The following is a 15,884-nucleotide window of genomic DNA, read 5'->3' as shown; positions in this document are numbered from 1 at the left end:
CACATCAAAATCTCTAAAACTCTGGTTGAGCTTCTCAAAATCAAGGTGGACATGTTTAGAGTTCCCTCAAACATTTTGGCAATCCAGGTGAAACTTTTGACGTTCTCACGAAATTTTCCAAATCCCCGACAAAATTCCTACACTTTCATGTCAAAATCTCTAAAAGTCCGGTTGAGCTTCTCAAAATCAAGGTTGACATGTTTAGAGTTCCCTCGAACATCTCGAACATGTTGGCAATCCTGGCGAAACTTTTGACGTTCTCACGCAATTTTCCAAATCCCCAACAAAATTCTTACACTTTCACATCAAAATCTCTAAAAGTCCGGTTGAGCTTCTCAAAATCAAGGTTGACATGTTTAGAGTTCCCTCAAACATTTTGGCAATCCTTGTGAAATTTTGACGTTCTCAAGAAATTTTCCAAATCCCCAACAAAATTCTTACACTTTCACGTCAAAATCTCTGAAAGTCCGGTTGAGCTTCTCAAAATCAAGGTGGACATCTTTAGAGTTCCCTCGAACAGTTTGGCATTCCTGGCGAAACTTTTGACTTTCTCACGAAATTTCCCAAATCCCCAACAAAATTCTTACACTTTCACATCAAAATCTCTAAAACTCCGGTTGAGCTTCTCAAAATCAAGGTTGACATGTTTAGAGTTCCCGCGGACATTTTGGCAATTCTGGCGAAACTTTTGACGCTTTCATGAAATTTTCCATATCCCTGAAAAAATTCTTACACTTTGACGTCAAAATCTCTAAAAGTCCGGTTGAGCTTCTCAAAATCAAGGTTGACATGTTTAGAGTTCCCTCGGACATTTTGGCAATCCTGGCGAAACTTTTGACGTTCTCAAGAAATTTTCCAAATCCCCAACAAAATTCTTACACTTTCACATCAAAATCTCTAAAAGTCCGGTTGAGCTTCTCAAAATCAAGGTTGACATGTTTAGAGTTCCCTCAAACATTTTGGCATTCCTGGCGAAACTTTTGACAGTCTCATGAAATTTTCCTAATCCCAAACAAAATTCTTACACTTTCACATCAAAATCTCTAAAACTCCGGTTGAGCTTCTCATAATCAAGGTTGACATGTTTAGAGTTCCCTCGAACATCTCGAACATGTTGGCAATCCTGGCGAAACTTTTGACGTTCTCACGCAATTTTCCAAATCCCCAACAAAATTCTTACATTTTCATGTCAAAAACTCTAAAAGTCCGGTTGAGCTTCTCAAAATCAAGGTTGACATGTTTAGAGTTCCCTCAAACATTTTGGCATTCCTGGTGAAACTTTTGACGTTCTCACGAAATTTTCCAAATCCCAAACAAAATTCTTACACTTTCACATCAAAATCTCTAAAACTCAGGTTGATTTTCTCAAAATAAAGGTGGACAATCGTTAGAGTTCCCTCGAACATTTTGGCAATCCTGGCGAAGCTTTTGACGTTCTCACGAAATTTTACAAATCCCCAACAAAATTCTTACACTTTCACATCAAAATCTCTAAAACTCTGGTTGAGCTTCTCAAAATCAAGGTTTACATGTTTTGTGCTCAGACAAACATTTTGACATTCCTGGCGAAACTTTTCACTTTCTCACGAAATTTTCTAAATCCCCAACAAAATTCTTACACTTTCACATCAAAATCTCTAAAACTCCTGTTGAGATTCTCAAAATCAAGGTTGACATGTTTAGAGTTCCCACGAACATTTTGGCGTTCCTTACGAAACTTTTGACGTTCTCAAGAAATTTTCCAAATCCCCAACAAAATTCTTACACTTTCACGTCAAAATCTCTGAAAGTCCGGTTGAGCTTCTCAAAATCAAGGTTGACATGTTTAGAGTTCCCTCAAACGTTTTGGCAATCCTGGCGAAACTTTTGACGGTTTCACGAAATTTTCCAAATCCCCAACAAAATTCTTACACTTTCACATCAAAATCTCTAAAACTCTGGTTGAGCTTCTCAAAATCAAGGTGGACATGTTTAGAGTTCCCTCAAACATTTTGGCAATCCAGGTGAAACTTTTGACGTTCTCACGAAATTTTCCAAATCCCCGACAAAATTCCTACACTTTCATGTCAAAATCTCTAAAAGTCCGGTTGAGCTTCTCAAAATCAAGGTTGACATGTTTAGAGTTCCCTCGAACATCTCGAACATGTTGGCAATCCTGGCGAAACTTTTGACGTTCTCACGCAATTTTCCAAATCCCCAACAAAATTCTTACATTTTTGACGTCAAAAACTCTAAAAGTCCGGTTGAGCTTCTCAAAATCAAGGTTGACATGTTTAGAGTTCCCTCGAACATTTTGGCAATCCTGGCGAAACTTTTGACGTTCTCACGAAATTTTACAAATCCCAAACAAAATTCTTACACTTTCATATCAAAATCTCTAAAACTCTGGTTGAGCTTCTCAAAATCAAGGTTGACATGTTTAGAGTTCCCTCGAACATTTTGGCAATCCTGGCGAAACTTTTCACTTTCTCACGAAATTTTCTAAATCCCCAACAGAATTCTTACACTTTCACATCAAAATCTCTAAAACTCCTGTTGAGCTTCTCAAAATCAAGGTGGACATGTTTAGAGTTCCCTCGAACATTTTGGCAATCCTGGCGAAACTTTTGACGTTCTCAGGAAATTTTCCATATCCCCGAAAAAATTCCTACACTTTCACGTCAAAATCTCTAAACCTCTGGTTGAGCTTCTCAAAATCAAGGTTGACATGTTTAGAGTTCCCTCGGACATTTTGGCATTCCTGGTGAAACTTTTGACGTTCTCACGAAATTTTCCAAATCCCAAACAAAATTCTTACACTTTCACATCAAAATCTCTAAAACTCAGGTTGATCTTCTCAAAATAAAGGTGGACAATCGCTGGAGTTCCCCCGAACATTTTGGCAATCCTGGCGAAACTTTTGACGTTCTCACGAAATTTTACAAATCCCAAACAAAATTCTTACACTTTCACATCAAAATCTCTAAAACTCTGGTTGAGCTTCTCAAAATCAAGGTTGACATGTTTAGTGTTCAGACAAACATTTTGACATTCCTGGCGACACTTTTCACTTTCTCACGAAATTTTCTAAATCCCCAACAAAATTCTTAAACTTTCACATCAAAATCTCTAAAACTCCTGTTGAGATTCTCAAAATCAAGGTTGACATGTTTAGAGTTCCCACGAACATTTTGGCGTTCCTTACGAAACTTTTGACGTTCTCAAGAAATTTTCCAAATCCCCAACAAAATTCTTACACTTTCACGTCAAAATCTCTGAAAGTCCGGTTGAGCTTCTCAAAATCAAGGTTGACATGTTTAGAGTTCCCTCAAACGTTTTGGCAATCCTGGCGAAACTTTTGACGGTTTCACGAAATTTTCCAAATCCCAAACAAAATTCTTACACTTTCACATCAAAATCTCTAAAACTCTGGTTGAGCTTCTCAAAATCAAGGTGGACATGTTTAGAGTTCCCTCAAACATTTTGGCAATCCAGGTGAAACTTTTGACGTTCTCACGAAATTTTCCAAATCCCAAACAAAATTCCTACACTTTCATGTCAAAATCTCTAAAAGTCCGGTTGAGCTTCTCAAAATCAAGGTTGACATGTTTAGAGATCCCTCGAACATCTCGAACATGTTGGCAATCCTGGCGAAACTTTTGACGTTCTCACGCAATTTTCCAAATCCCCAACAAAATTCTTACATTTTTGACGTCAAAAACTCTAAAAGTCCGGTTGAGCTTCTCAAAATCAAGGTGGACATGTTTAGAGTTCCCTCGAACATTTTGGCAATCCTGGCGAAACTTCTGACGTTCTCACGAAATTTTACAAATCCCAAACAAAATTCTTACACTTTCACATCAAAATCTCTAAAACTCTGGTTGAGCTTCTCAAAATCAAGGTTGACATGTTTAGTGTTCAGACAAACATTTTGACATTCCTGGCGAAACTTTTCACTTTCTCACGAAATTTTCTAAATCCCCAACAGAATTCTTACACTTTCACATCAAAATCTCTAAAACTCCTGTTGAGCTTCTCAAAATCAAGGTTGACATGTTTAGAGTTCCCTCAAACATTTTGGCAATCCTTGTGAAACTTTTGACTTTCTCAAGAAATTTTCCAAATCCCCAACAAAATTCTTACACTTTCACGTCAAAATCTCTGAAAGTCCGGTTGAGCTTCTCAAAATCAAGGTGGACATGTTTAGAGTTCCCTCAAACATTTTGGCAATCCAGGTGAAACTTTTGACGTTCTCACGAAATTTTCCAAATCCCCGACAAAATTCCTACACTTTCATGTCAAAATCTCTAAAAGTCCGGTTGAGCTTCTCAAAATCAAGGTTGACATGTTTAGAGTTCCCTCGAACATTTTGGCGTTCCTTGCGAAACTTTTGACGTTCTCACGAAATTCTCCAAATCTCTGCCAAAATTTTTACACTTTCACATCAAAATCTCTAAAACTCCAGTTGAGCTTCTCAAAATCAAGGTTGACATGTTTAGAGTTCCCTCGAACATTTTGGCAATCCTGGCGAAACTGTTGACGTTCTCAGGAAATTTTCCAAATCCCCAACAAAATTCTTACACTTTCACATCAAAATCTCTAAAAGTCCGGTTGAGCTTCTCAAAATCAAGGTTGACATGTTTAGAGTTCCCTCAAACATTTTGGCAATCCTTGTGAAATATTGACGTTCTCAAGAAATTTTCCAAATCCCCAACAATATTCTTACAATTTCACGTCAAAATCTCTGAAAGTCCGGTTGAGCTTCTCAAAATCAAGGTGGACATGTTTAGAGTTCCCTCGAACAGTTTGGCATTCCTGGCGAAACTTTTGACTTTCTCACGAAATTTCCCAAATCCCCAACAAAATTCTTACACTTTCACATCAAAATCTCTAAAACTCCGGTTGAGCTTCTCAAAATCAAGGTTGACATGTTTAGAGTTCCCGCGGACATTTTGGCAATTCTGGCGAAACTTTTGACGCTTTCATGAAATTTTCCATATCCCTGAAAAAATTCTTACACTTTGACGTCAAAATCTCTAAAAGTCCGGTTGAGCTTCTCAAAATCAAGGTTGACATGTTTAGAGTTCCCTCGGACATTTTGGCAATGCTGGCGAAACTTTTGACGTTCTCACGCAATTTTCCAAATCCCCAACAAAATTCTTACACTTTCACATCAAAATCTCTAAAAGTCCGGTTGAGCTTCTCAAAATCAAGGTTGACATGTTTAGAGTTCCCTCAAACATTTTGGCATTCCTGGCGAAACTTTTGACGGTCTCATGAAATTTTCCTAATCCCAAACAAAATTCTTACACTTTCACATCAAAATCTCTAAAACTCCGGTTGAGCTTCTCATAATCAAGGTTGACATGTTTAGAGTTCCCTCGAACATCTCGAACATGTTGGCAATCCTGGCGAAACTTTTGACGTTCTCACGCAATTTTCCAAATCCCCAACAAAATTCTTACATTTTCATGTCAAAAACTCTAAAAGTCCGGTTGAGCTTCTCAAAATCAAGGTTGACATGTTTAGAGTTCCCTCAAACATTTTGGCATTCCTGGTGAAACTTTTGACGTTCTCACGAAATTTTCCAAATCCCAAACAAAATTCTTACACTTTCACATCAAAATCTCTAAAACTCAGGTTGATTTTCTCAAAATAAAGGTGGACAATCGTTAGAGTTCCCTCGAACATTTTGGCAATCCTGGCGAAACTTTTGACGTTCTCACGAAATTTTACAAATCCCCAACAAAATTCTTACACTTTCACATCAAAATCTCTAAAACTCTGGTTGAGCTTCTCAAAATCAAGGTTTACATGTTTTGTGCTCAGACAAACATTTTGACATTCCTGGCGAAACTTTTCACTTTCTCACGAAATTTTCTAAATCCCCAACAAAATTCTTACACTTTCACATCAAAATCTCTAAAACTCCTGTTGAGATTCTCAAAATCAAGGTTGACATGTTTAGAGTTCCCACGAACATTTTGGCGTTCCTTACGAAACTTTTGACGTTCTCAAGAAATTTTCCAAATCCCCAACAAAATTCTTACACTTTCACGTCAAAATCTCTGAAAGTCCGGTTGAGCTTCTCAAAATCAAGGTTGACATGTTTAGAGTTCCCTCAAACGTTTTGGCAATCCTGGCGAAACTTTTGACGGTTTCACGAAATTTTCCAAATCCCAAACAAAATTCTTACACTTTCACATCAAAATCTCAAAAAGTCCGGTTGAGCTTCTCAAAATCAAGGTGGACATGTTTAGAGTTCCCTCAAACATTTTGGCAATCCAGGTGAAACTTTTGACGTTCTCACGAAATTTTCCAAATCCCCAACAAAATTCCTACACTTTCATGTCAAAATCTCTAAAAGTCCGGTTGAGCTTCTCAAAATCAAGGTTGACATGTTTAGAGTTCCCTCGAACATCTCGAACATGTTGGCAATCCTGGCGAAACTTTTGACGTTCTCACGCAATTTTCCAAATCCCCAACAAAATTCTTACATTTTGACGTCAAAAACTCTAAAAGTCCGGTTGAGCTTCTCAAAATCAAGGTTGACATGTTTAGAGTTCCCTCGAACATTTTGGCAATCCGGGCGAAACTTTTGACGTTCTCACGAAATTTTACAAATCCCAAACAAAATTCTTACACTTTCACATCAAAATCTCTAAAACTCCTGTTGAGCTTCTCAAAATCAAGGTTGACATGTTTAGAGTTCCCGCGGACATTTTGGCAATCCTTGTGAAACTTTTGACTTTCTCAAGAAATTTTCCAAATCCCCAACAGAATTCTTACACTTTCACGTCAAAATCTCTGAAACTCCTGTTGAGCTTCTCAAAATCAAGGTTTACATGTTTAGTGTTCAGACAAACATTTTGACATTCCTGGCGAAACTTTTCACTTTCTCACGAAATTTTCTAAATCCCCAACAGAATTCTTACACTTTCACATCAAAATCTCTAAAACTCCTGTTGAGATTCTCAAAATCAAGGTTGACATGTTTAGATTTCCCTCGAACATTTTGGCAATACGTGTGAAACTTTTGACGTTCTCACAAAGTTTTCCAAATCCCCAACAAAATTCTTACACTTTCACATCAAAATCTCTAAAAGTCCGGCTGAGCTTCTCAAAATTAAGGTTGACATGTTTAGAGTTCCCTCGAATATTTTGGCAATCCTGGCGAAACTTTTGACGTTCTCAGGAAATTTTCCAAATCCCCGACAAAATTCCTACACTTTCATGTCAAAATCTCTAAAAGTCCGGTTGAGCTTCTCAAAATCAAGGTTGACATGTTTAGAGTTCCCTCGAACATTTTGGCGTTCCTTGCGAAACTTTTGACGTTCTCACGAAATTCTCCAAATCTCTGCCAAAATTTTTACACTTTCACATCAAAATCTCTAAAACTCCAGTTGAGCTTCTCAAAATCAAGGTGGACATGTTTAGAGTTCCCTCGAACATTTTGGCAATCCTGGCGAAACTTTTGACGTTCTCAGGAAATTTTCCAAATCCCCAACAAAATTCTTACACTTTCACATCAAAATCTCTAAAAGTCCGGTTGAGCTTCTCAAAATCAAGGTTGACATGTTTAGAGTTCCCTCAAACATTTTGGCAATCCTGGTGAAACTTTTGACGTTCTCAAGAAATTCTCCAAATCCCCGACAAATATCTTACACTTTGACGTCAAAATCTCTAAAACTCTGGTTGAGCTTCTCAAAATCAAGGTTGACATGTTTAGAGTTCCCTCGAACATTTTGGCAATCCTGGCGAAACTTTTGACGTTCTCAGGAAATTTTCCAAATCCCTGAAAAAATTCCTAAACTTTCACGTCAAAATCTCTAAACCTCTGGTTGAGCTTCTCAAAATCAAGGTTGACATGTTTAGAGTTCCCTCGGACATTTTGGCATTCCTGGCGAAACTTTTGACGGTCTCATGAAATTTTCCTAATCCCAAACAAAATTCTTACACTTTCACATCAAAATCTCTAAAACTCCGGTTGAGCTTCTCAAAATCAAGGTTGACATGTTTAGAGTTCCCTCGAACATCTCGAACATGTTGGCAATCCTGGCGAAACTTTTGACGTTCTCACGCAATTTTCCAAATCCCCAACAAAATTCTTACATTTTGACGTCAAAAACTCTAAAAGTCCGGTTGAGCTTCTCAAAATCAAGGTGGACATGTTTAGAGTTCCCTCGAACATTTTGGCAATCCTGGCGAAACTTTTGACGTTCTCACGAAATTTTACAAATCCCAAACAAAATTCTTACACTTTCACATCAAAATCTCTAAAACTCAGGTTGATCTTCTCAAAATAAAGGTGGACAATCGTTAGAGTTCCCTCGAACATTTTGGCAATCCTGGCGGTACTTTTGACGTTCTCACGAAATTTTACAAATCCCAAACAAAATTCTTACACTTTCACATCAAAATCTCTAAAACTCTGGTTGAGCTTCTCAAAATCAAGGTTTACATGTTTAGTGTTCAGACAAACATTTTGACATTCCTGGCGAAACTTTTCACTTTCTCACGAAATTTTCTAAATCCCCAACAGAATTCTTACACTTTCACATCAAAATCTCTAAAACTCCTGTTGAGCTTCTCAAAATCAAGGTTGACATGTTTAGAGTTCCCTCAAACATTTTGGCAATCCTTGTGAAACTTTTGACTTTCTCAAGAAATTTTCCAAATCCCCAACAAAATTCTTACACTTTCACGTCAAAATCTCTGAAAGTCCGGTTGAGCTTCTCAAAATCAAGGTTTACATGTTTAGTGTTCAGACAAACATTTTGACATTCCTGGCGAAACTTTTCACTTTCTCACGAAATTTTCTAAATCCCCAACAGAATTCTTACACTTTCACATCAAAATCTCTAAAACTCCTGTTGAGCTTCTCAAAATCAAGGTGGACATGTTTAGAGTTCCCTCGAACATTTTGGCAATACGTGTGAAACTTTTGACATTCTCACAAAATTTTCCAAATCCCCAACAAAATTCTTACACTTTCACATCAAAATCTCTAAAAGTCCGGCTGAGCTTCTCAAAATTAAGGTTGACATGTTTAGAGTTCCCTCGAATATTTTGGCAATCCTGGCGAAACTTTTGACGTTCTCAGGAAATTTTCCAAATCCCCGAAAAAATTCTTAGACATTCACGTCAAAATCTCTAAAACTCTGGTTGAGCTTCTCAAAATCAAGGTTGACATGTTTAGAGTTCCCTCGAACGTTTTGGCAATCCTGGCGAAACTTTTGACGTTCTCAGGAAATTTTCCATATCCCCGAAAAATTTCCTACACTTTCACGTCAAAATATCTAAACCTCTGGTTGAGCTTCTCAAAATCAAGGTTGACATGTTTAGAGTTCCCTCGAATATTTTGGCAATCGTGGCGAAACTTTTGACGTTCTCAGGAAATTTTCCAAATCCCCAACAAAATTCTTACACTTTCACATCAAAATCTCTAAAAGTCCGGTTGAGCTTCTCAAAATCAAGGTTGACATGTTTAGAGTTCCCTCAAACATTTTGGCAATCCTTGTGAAATTTTGACGTTATCAAGAAATTTTCCAAATCCCCAACAAAATTCTTACAATTTCACGTCAAAATCTCTGAAAGTCCGGTTGAGCTTCTCAAAATCAAGGTGGACATCTTTAGAGTTCCCTCGAACAGTTTGGCATTCCTGGCGAAACTTTTGACTTTCTCACGAAATTTCCCAAATCCCCAACAAAATTCTTACACTTTCACATCAAAATCTCTAAAACTCCGGTTGAGCTTCTCAAAATCAAGGTTGACATGTTTAGAGTTCCCGCGGACATTTTGGCAATTCTGGCGAAAATTTGACGCTTTCATGAAATTTTCCATATCCCTGAAAAAATTCTTACACTTTGACGTCAAAATCTCTAAAAGTCCGGTTGAGCTTCTCAAAATCAAGGTTGACATGTTTAGAGTTCCCTCGAACATTTTGGCAATGCTGGCGAAACTTTTGACGTTCTCAAGAAATTTTCCAAATCCCCAACAAAATTCTTACACTTTCACATCAAAATCTCTAAAAGTCCGGTTGAGCTTCTCAAAATCAAGGTTGACATGTTTAGAGTTCCCTCAAACATTTTGGCATTCCTGGCGAAACTTTTGACGGTCTCATGAAATTTTCCTAATCCCAAACAAAATTCTTACACTTTCACATCAAAATCTCTAAAACTCCGGTTGAGCTTCTCATAATCAAGGTTGACATGTTTAGAGTTCCCTCGAACATCTCGAACATGTTGGCAATCCTGGCGAAACTTTTGACGTTCTCACGCAATTTTCCAAATCCCCAACAAAATTCTTACATTTTGACGTCAAAAACTCTAAAAGTCCGGTTGAGCTTCTCAAAATCAAGGTTGACATGTTTAGAGTTCCCTCAAACATTTTGGCATTCCTGGTGAAACTTTTGACGTTCTCACGAAATTTTCCAAATCCCAAACAAAATTCTTACACTTTCACATCAAAATCTCTAAAACTCAGGTTGATTTTCTCAAAATAAAGGTGGACAATCGTTAGAGTTCCCTCGAACATTTTGGCAATCCTGGCGAAACTTTTGACGTTCTCACGAAATTTTACAAATCCCCAACAAAATTCTTACACTTTCACATCAAAATCTCTAAAACTCTGGTTGAGCTTCTCAAAATCAAGGTTTACATGTTTTGTGCTCAGACAAACATTTTGACATTCCTGGCGAAACTTTTCACTTTCTCACGAAATTTTCTAAATCCCCAACAAAATTCTTACACTTTCACATCAAAATCTCTAAAACTCCTGTTGAGATTCTCAAAATCAAGGTTGACATGTTTAGAGTTCCCACGAACATTTTGGCGCTCCTTACGAAACTTTTGACGTTCTCAAGAAATTTTCCAAATCCCCAACAAAATTCTTACACTTTCACGTCAAAATCTCTGAAAGTCCGGTTGAGCTTCTCAAAATCAAGGTTGACATGTTTAGAGTTCCCTCAAACGTTTTGGCAATCCTGGCGAAACTTTTGACGGTTTCACGAAATTTTCCAAATCCCAAACAAAATTCTTACACTTTCACATCAAAATCTCTAAAACTCTGGTTGAGCTTCTCAAAATCAAGGTGGACATGTTTAGAGTTCCCTCAAACATTTTGGCAATCCAGGTGAAACTTTTGACGTTCTCACGAAATTTTCCAAATCCCAAACAAAATTCCTACACTTTCATGTCAAAATCTCTAAAAGTCCGGTTGAGCTTCTCAAAATCAAGGTTGACATGTTTAGTGTTCAGACAAACATTTTGACATTCCTGGCGAAACTTTTCACTTTCTCACGAAATTTTCTAAATCCCCAACAGAATTCTTACACTTTCACATCAAAATCTCTAAAACTCCTGTTGAGATTCTCAAAATCAAGGTTGACATGTTTAGATTTCCCTCGAACATTTTGGCAATACGTGTGAAACTTTTGACGTTCTCACAAAGTTTTCCAAATCCCCAACAAAATTCTTACACTTTCACATCAAAATCTCTAAAAGTCCGGCTGAGCTTCTCAAAATTAAGGTTGACATGTTTAGAGTTCCCTCGAATATTTTGGCAATCCTGGCGAAACTTTTGACGTTCTCAGGAAATTTTCCAAATCCCCGACAAAATTCCTACACTTTCATGTCAAAATCTCTAAAACTCTGGTTGAGCTTCTCAAAATCAAGGTTGACATGTTTAGAGTTCCCTCGAACATTTTGGCGTTCCTTGCGAAACTTTTGACGTTCTCACGAAATTCTCCAAATCTCTGCCAAAATTTTTACACTTTCACATCAAAATCTCTAAAACTCCAGTTGAGCTTCTCAAAATCAAGGTTGACATGTTTAGAGTTCCCTCAAACATTTTGGCAATCCTGGTGAAACTTTTGACGTTCTCAAGAAATTCTCCAAATCCCCGACAAATATCTTACACTTTGACGTCAAAATCTCTAAAACTCTGGTTGAGCTTCTCAAAATCAAGGTTGACATGTTTAGAGTTCCCTCGAACATTTTGGCAATCCTGGCGAAACTTTTGACGTTCTCAGGAAATTTTCCAAATCCCCGAAAAAATTCCTACACATTCACGTCAAAATCTCTAAAACTCTGGTTGAGCTTCTCAAAATCAAGGTTGACATGTTTAGAGTTCCCTCGAACATTTTGGCAATCCTGGCGAAACTTTTGACGTTCTCAGGAAATTTTCCAAATCCCTGAAAAAATTCCTAAACTTTCACGTCAAAATCTCTAAACCTCTGGTTGAGCTTCTCAAAATCAAGGTTGACATGTTTAGAGTTCCCTCGGACATTTTGGCATCCCTGGCGAAACTTTTGACGGTCTCATGAAATTTTCCTAATCCCAAACAAAATTCTTACACTTTCACATCAAAATCTCTAAAACTCCGGTTGAGCTTCTCAAAATCAAGGTTGACATGTTTACAGTTCCCTCGAACATCTCGAACATGTTGGCAATCCTGGCGAAACTTTTGACGTTCTCACGCAATTTTCCAAATCCCCAACAAAATTCTTATTTTTGACGTCAAAATCTCTGAAAGTCCGGTTGAGCTTCTCAAAATCAAGGTGGACATGTTTAGAGTTCCCTCAAACATTTTGGCAATCCAGGTGAAACTTTTGACGTTCTCAGGAAATTTTCCAAATCCCCGACAAAATTCCTACACTTTCATGTCAAAATCTCTAAAAGTCCGGTTGAGCTTCTCAAAATCAAGGTTGACATGTTTAGAGTTCCCTCGAACATCTCGAACATGTTGGCAATCCTGGCGAAACTTTTGACGTTCTCACGCAATTTTCCAAATCCCCAACAAAATTCTTACACTTTCACATCAAAATCTCTGAAAGTCCGGTTGAGCTTCTCAAAATCAAGGTGGACATGTTTAGTGTTCAGACAAACATTTTGACATTCCTGGCGAAACTTTTCACTTTCTCACGAAATTTTCTAAATCCCCAACAGAATTCTTACACTTTCACATCAAAATCTCTAAAACTCCTGTTGAGCTTCTCAAAATCAAGGTGGACATGTTTAGAGTTCCCTCAAACATTTTGGCAATCCTTGTGAAACTTTTGACTTTCTCAAGAAATTTTCCAAATCCCCAACAAAATTCTTACACTTTCACGTCAAAATCTCTGAAAGTCCGGTTGAGCTTCTCAAAATCAAGGTGGACATGTTTAGAGTTCCCTCAAACATTTTGGCAATCCAGGTGAAACTTTTGACGTTCTCAGGAAATTTTCCAAATCCCCGACAAAATTCCTACACTTTCATGTCAAAATCTCTAAAAGTCCGGTTGAGCATCTCAAAATCAAGGTTGACATGTTTAGAGTTCCCTCGAACATTTTGGCGTTCCTTGCGAAACTTTTGACGTTCTCACGAAATTCTCCAAATCTCTGCCAAAATTTTTACACTTTCACATCAAAATCTCTAAAAGTCCGGTTGAGCTTCTCAAAATCAAGGTTGACATGTTTAGAGTTCCCTCAAACATTTTGGCAATCCTGGCGAAACTTTTGACGTTCTCAGGAAATTTTCCAAATCCCCAACAAAATTCTTACACTTTCACATCAAAATCTCTAAAAGTCCGGTTGAGCTTCTCAAAATCAAGGTTGACATGTTTAGAGTTCCCTCAAACATTTTGGCAATCCTTGTGAAATTTTGACGTTCTCAAGAAATTTTCCAAATCCCCAACAAAATTCTTACAATTTCACGTCAAAATCTCTGAAAGTCCGGTTGAGCTTCTCAAAATCAAGGTGGACATCTTTAGAGTTCCCTCGAACAGTTTGGCATTCCTGGCGAAACTTTTGACTTTCTCACGAAATTTCCCAAATCCCCAACAAAATTCTTACACTTTCACATCAAAATCTCTAAAACTCCGGTTGAGCTTCTCAAAATCAAGGTTGACATGTTTAGAGTTCCCGCGGACATTTTCGCAATTCTGGCGAAACTTTTGACGCTTTCATGAAATTTTCCATATCCCTGAAAAAATTCTTACACTTTGACGTCAAAATCTCTAAAAGTCCGGTTGAGCATCTCAAAATCAAGGTTGACATGTTTAGAGTTCCCTCGGACATCTCGAACATGTTGGCAATCCTGGCGAAACTTTTGACGTTCTCACGCAATTTTCCAAATCCCCAACAAAATTCTTACATTTTGACGTCAAAAACTCTAAAAGTCCGGTTGAGCTTCTCAAAATCAAGGTTGACATGTTTAGAGTTCCCTCAAACATTTTGGCATTCCTGGCGAAACTTTTGACGTTCTCACGAAATTTTCCAAATCCCAAACAAAATTCTTACACTTTCACATCAAAATCTCTAAAACTCTGGTTGAGCTTCTCAAAATCAAGGTTTACATGTTTAGTGCTCAGACAAACATTTTGACATTCCTGGCGAAACTTTTCACTTTCTCACGAAATTTTCTAAATCCCCAACAAAATTCTTACACTTTCACATCAAAATCTCTAAAACTCCTGTTGAGATTCTCAAAATCAAGGTTGACATGTTTAGAGTTCCCACGAACATTTTGGCGTTCCTTACGAAACTTTTGACGTTCTCAAGAAATTTTCCAAATCCCCAACAAAATTCTTACACTTTCACGTCAAAATCTCTGAAACTCCTGTTGAGCTTCTCAAAATCAAGGTTTACATGTTTAGTGTTCAGACAAACATTTTGACATTCCTGGCGAAACTTTTCACTTTCTCACGAAATTTTCTAAATCCCCAACAGAATTCTTGCACTTTCACATCAAAATCTCTAAAACTCCTGTTGAGCTTCTCAAAATCAAGGTTGACATGTTTAGATTTCCCTCGAACATTTTGGCAATACGTGTGAAACTTTTGACATTCTCACAAAATTTTCCAATTCCCCAACAAAATTCTTACACTTTCACATCAAAATCTCTAAAAGTCCGGCTGAGCTTCTCAAAATCAAGGTTGACATGTTTAGAGTTCCCTCAAACATTTTGGCAATCCTGGTGAAACTTTTGACGTTCTCAAGAAATTCTCCAAATCCCCGACAAATATCTTACACTTGACGTCAAAATCTCTAAAACTCTGGTTGAGCTTCTCAAAATCAAGGTTGACATGTTTAGAGTTCCCTCGAACATTTTGGCAATCCTGGCGAAACTTTTGACGTTCTCAGGAAATTTTCCAAATCCCCGAAAAAATTCCTACACATTCACGTCAAAATCTCTAAAACTCTGGTTGAGCTTCTCAAAATCAAGGTTGACATGTTTAGAGTTCCCGCGGACATTTTGGCAATCCTTGTGAAACTTTTGACTTTCTCAAGAAATTTTCCAAATCCCCAACAGAATTCTTACACTTTCACGTCAAAATCTCTGAAACTCCTGTTGAGCTTCTCAAAATCAAGGTTTACATGTTTAGTGTTCAGACAAACATTTTGACATTCCTGGCGAAACTTTTCACTTTCTCACGAAATTTTCTAAATCCCCAACAAAATTCTTACACTTTCACATCAAAATCTCTAAAAGTCCGGTTGAGCTTCTCAAAATCAAGGTTGACATGTTTAGAGTTCCCTCGAACATTTTGGCAATCCTGGCGAAACTTTTGACGTTCTCAGGAAATTTTCCAAATCCCCAACAAAATTCTTACACTTTCACATCAAAATCTCTAAAAGTCCGGTTGAGCTTCTCAAAATCAAGGTTGACATGTTTAGAGTTCCCTCAAACATTTTGGCAATCCTGGTGAAACTTTTGACGTTCTCAAGAAATTCTCCAAATCCCCGACAAATATCTTACACTTTGACGTCAAAATCTCTAAAACTCTGGTTGAGCTTCTCAAAATCAAGGTTGACATGTTTAGAGTTCCCTCGAACATTTTGGCAATCCTGGCGAAACTTTTGACGTTCTCAGGAAATTTTCCAAATCCCCGAAAAAATTCCTACCCTTTCACGTCAAAATCTCTAA

This window comes from Streptopelia decaocto (genome assembly GCF_964273445.1).
Source record: "Streptopelia decaocto genome assembly, chromosome: 7".
Classification (NCBI taxonomy): domain Eukaryota; kingdom Metazoa; phylum Chordata; class Aves; order Columbiformes; family Columbidae; genus Streptopelia; species Streptopelia decaocto.
The sequence above is the reverse complement of the archived record's forward strand: the minus strand, read 5'-3'. Positions refer to the sequence as shown.